At 41.8% G+C, this 4,819-nt stretch overlaps 2 non-coding genes across 2 annotated transcripts; both read left to right on the top strand.

Moving 5' to 3' along the window:
* Positions 1-1,480: 1,480 nt before the first annotated feature.
* Positions 1,481-1,552, top strand: trnad-guc. Its single transcript has one exon. It is a non-coding gene; the product is annotated as a tRNA-Asp (tRNA).
* A 682-nt stretch (positions 1,553-2,234) lies between these two features.
* Positions 2,235-2,306, top strand: trnad-guc. Its single transcript has one exon. It is a non-coding gene; the product is annotated as a tRNA-Asp (tRNA).
* Positions 2,307-4,819: the final 2,513 nt, after the last annotated feature.

Here is a 4,819-nt window from a genome sequence, read left to right as displayed (position 1 = left end):
ACTCACTTTTGAATAGAGTCTGGACACTCACGATTGCGAAACCTTTCCAACACTAGCATGGTGACGGGCGTAGACATAGCGCTAACTTTGAAATCACTGGTCCAGCCTAACCCGTCACATTGATCAGGGATTCCTAATGTTACTTCCTACTTCTCCAAAACTTTACAAACTGACAATAAACAGCATCAGCAGTCCGGACACAGTGTTTGTAGGCCTACCTTCACTGTGTAAATGTACACCTTCTTAGGTTACACTTTACTTGACAGTATCGACATAAGACTGACATGACACTGTCATGAATGTGTCATAAACAAGTCATAAATGTTTATGACATAACGCTTATGTTATTAAGTGACATTTGGTTTTTGTCATTACAAGTTAGGAAATTAGAATTAAAATTTGTTTTGGTGAGTGGTTGTTTGGACCATTATGGACAGGCCAGTTGTCCCCGCCCCACTAATCCCATCTAAAAGTCAAATAAATTAAATAAAACAGAATAAAATAAAAGTTAAAAGGAAATAAAATAACAAGTTAGGGTTAGGATTAGGGTTAGGTTTAAGGTTAGGGTTAGGGATAGAGAATTAGGGTTAGGATTAAGGTTAGGATTCATGTGTCATGACAGTGTCATGTGTTCATGACAGTGTCATGTCACTCTTATGTCGATACTGTCAAGTAAAGTGTTATCCATTCTTCCGACAGCATTTTTAGATGTTTGCTGGCGTTGCTGCTACCTTTTATCACAGCCCCTTTTGATTTCGAAACTATAGCGTCATTCCCTCTCGTCGCTGATTGGCCTAACCTTTTAGCGGTCCAATGGAAAAGTTAGTGAACTATGATGTTCCAGACAATGTCCCTTTCCAAAATGAGTTACTTCGCCCTCTCCCTAGCCATTTATACTTTCTTTGTTTGCATTCACACTGAGGGTCTGCCATATTAATTAAGGGCCATCCGATACCAATTCCTGATACCTAGTGGTAGTGTGCTATAAACCCTCTAACGCCACGTGAACAGCGATGGTTACTTGCCGAGGGTGTGTGTCAATTAATGCAAAACCTCATGGAGGACGTTTCAAAATGTTAGTTCCGTGTGGGTAGGCCACGCCTGTAAACAAATCCATGGTTTCGTGATAACCAGCTTCCGCTAGGGAGAGTGAAGTCCGTCCCAAAGCTGAGTGCGCTATTATAACTGTATGCGCTAATCAAGGGAACTTAATTTATCTGCGAGGGTGCTTCCCACCCGAGTTCACTCAGTAATCGAGGGGGAGTGGGTAGGGATACGTTTCGGAGATGGCCTAGTATCTCCATGAAAGGAGATCAAGGTGGGTGTGGCCAGGCTACATGTGTTGGGTGATTTGAATTTCCCCTGGGGATCAATAAAGTATCTATCTATCTATCTATCTATCTATTTACAGCCAGGGCTTAGACGCCAACAGACCACCTGCCATTACTCTTCAGCTTTGACACTCTACCAGCTGATATACTCCTCGTTAGTATAGTGGTGAGTATCCCCGCCTGTCACGCGGGAGACCGGGGTTCAATTCCCCGACGGGGAGGAAATGCTTTTGACCAAAGTCCACTGGCCTTGGATGTGTGGCTGTTAAATGATCTTTATTTGTAGAACTATATACACTGCTATCAGTTTCTCTGAAAACCCTACAGAATTGGAAAGACCTAACTGCAAATGACAAAGCAGTTTAAAATGCACTGATTTATAAAACTATTTACAAATTACACAATGAATGTGTAATCTCTGAGAGCAGAATTCTGAGAATTCTCTCCAGAAAAAACTTATTTCATAAGGAGATAGATGCAATAAAGTGTTTGTTAAAAGTAAAGTGTTGAGAGACTTAAAGTAAAATACATACATTGCAGTGCTGCAGTAAAGTGTTTGCTGAAAGCAAGGTGTTAAAGGTAAAAAGTAAAATAAACTAAAATAAACTAAAGTAAACTAAAGTAAACTAAAGTGAAATAAAGTAAAGTTGGTGTGTTACAGTACTGCAGTAAAGTGTTTGCTGAAAGTGCCACTCTCATAATCTAACACCTGTGGAGGCAACAGCAGTTGCCGTAGCAACTCTAAATTTGGGTGTAAATGACCTGTGGTCATGTGACGGTAGGGGCCGGAGTGCATCGCCATGACGATGGGGCCATGTGTTGGGTGATTTACAGCCAGAGTTTAGACACTGACAGACCGCTGGCCATTACTCTTCAGCTTCGACACTCTGCCAGCTGATATACTCCTCGTTAGTATAGTGGTGAGTATCCCCGCCTGTCACGCGGGAGACCGGGGTTCAATTCCCCGACGGGGAGGAAACTCTTTTGACCAAAGTCCACTGGCCTTGGATGTGTGGCTGTTAAATGATCTTCATTTGTAGAACTACAGGTGGGTCTGATTAAAGGCTCAGGAAAACATTGTGGATATTTTCACTTAATTAGCTGATCAGAGCTCATCTCAGGTCTACAATTCTGTATAATACATTTTTTATTCTAAGATCTTGAGATTCTAGATTTTTGATTTCCATTAGCTGTATACCATAATGATCAAGATTAAAACTAAAAAAAGGCTTGAAATATTTGACTTTGTATTGAATCTATATTACATAAGTTTTAGCTTTTTAAATAAATTATGGGGAAAAAATGTTTTCATGATATTCAATTTTTTTGAGACCTACCTGTATACATTGCTATCAGAGTTGGGAAGACCTAACTGTAAATGACATAACAAACCTGTTTAAAATGCAGTGATTTATACAAACATTTCTCATAAGGAAATAGATGCCAGGACATGTATTGCAGAGAAACAAAGTGTTTGTTGAAAATAAATTGTTGAGAGACTTAAAGCAAAGTACATGTGTTGCAGTGCTGCAGTAAAGTGTTTGCTGAAAGCAAAGTGTTAGAGTAAAGCAAGCAACACCAAAGAACTTTCCCTCTGTCGCACGCACGCTATTTGTTTATCCAGCACCGGCTTTGCAAATAACAATGTCCACAGGCAAGGTAGAATATGTTGCACGATTTATGAAAGTATGATGTATTGCGACATCAGATGCGAGTCAAATTTGTAGTTTCTTATGTCTCATTCCATTGAACTACAGATCCACTACCCGATCTGGCAAACTTACATAGTGCGGTTATAGCCGATAGAGGGCTGCGAAGCGAATGCAGAAGTGCCGTTCACCCTGTTACAAGCTGATGAACGACTGAAACGATTTTGGAAACATTATTTTAAGGTACAAAAAACTCTTTGGTGTTGCTTTAAAGGTAAAGTACAGTAAAGTAAAATACATGTAAAGTGTTAAAGTAATGTAAAGTCAGTACATGTAAAGTGTTAAAGTAATGTACAGTTGATGTGCTGCAGTGTTGCAGTAAAGTGTTGTAGGACTACAAGTAGGATGACATGCAGACCCTGTGGTCTTTATTTAGAAACATTCTTGTCCACCTCTGACTAGGGCACAGGAAGTAATCCAGTGACCTCTGTCCCCCACACACAAACACCAGTCCTCTCCCACGCACTGTGACCTAGAGATTACACCCCCCCCTCCAAACAGTCCCCAATGTCCAGTTAATCAGGTTCTCTCTCTCTCTCTCTCTCTCTCTCTCTCTCTCCCCATCCTAAAGCCGTACACCTGAATATACTTATTCTTAACTGACCTCATTAAATCATCAGTGCATCAGAGTACACAGAGAGTGACACAAGTACAGCACACACCATCTCTCTCTCACACACACACACAAACACACACACTCACACACACACACACACACACACATATGGCCATACAAATGCACACAACATACACACACACACATGGCCATACAAATACACATAACACACACACACACACACACACACACACACACACACACACACACACACACACACATGGCCATACAAATGCACACAACATAGAAACACACACACACACACACACACACACACACACACACACACACATATGGCCATACAAATGCACACAACATAGACACACACACACACACACACACATATACACACACACACACCACACACACACACACACACACACACACACATATGGCCATACAAATGCACACAACATAGACACACACACACACACACACACACACACACACACACACACACACACACACACACACACACACACACACGGCCATACACATGCACACAACACACACTATTAATGCAAATTCGATGACATTTGCATATAATGAGCTGGTAAGAGAGGTGAACGGTTAAATGAGTGAAAAAGAACTAAAAATCCCTGGCGTCAGGCACACACACACACACACACGCACGCACGCACACACACACACACACACACACACACACACACATGGCCTCAGGCACGAGGAACTCTCTGGCCTTTTTAGTTCTCTTTTTGTCAACGGCATATGCCAGGACTACAGCTCATCACTGGAGCATGACACACACACACACACACACAGCCGGGCCCTCAGAAGCCAAGGCTACTTCCTGGGTAGGGTCATTTCACCAGTTTTAAAACAGCCCTCAACTTTTGTTCAACTGTCATGTTCTGCAACAGCTAATTTAACACCAGCTACTACTCTATGTTGCGAGGACAGCACACACACACACACACACACACACACACAAACAAATGGGCATGCGTACACACACACACATATTGTGAGGGTACACACATGCAAGCAAACATACACAGTTGGCAATGGCATAATTGAATTTGCCGAGACACGCATGGATGATGTCAGTAAGTATGGTGCTGGTAATTAGCAAAAGTAGCAAAAACACGTCTGACCATCACATCTGGAGCGCCAAACATCAGAGACATCAGATCCACTCTCTC

Source organism: Alosa alosa, chromosome 6, assembly GCF_017589495.1.
Source record: "Alosa alosa isolate M-15738 ecotype Scorff River chromosome 6, AALO_Geno_1.1, whole genome shotgun sequence".
In the NCBI taxonomy this organism is placed as follows: domain Eukaryota; kingdom Metazoa; phylum Chordata; class Actinopteri; order Clupeiformes; family Clupeidae; genus Alosa; species Alosa alosa.
This window is presented reverse-complemented; position numbering and strand designations above follow the sequence as displayed.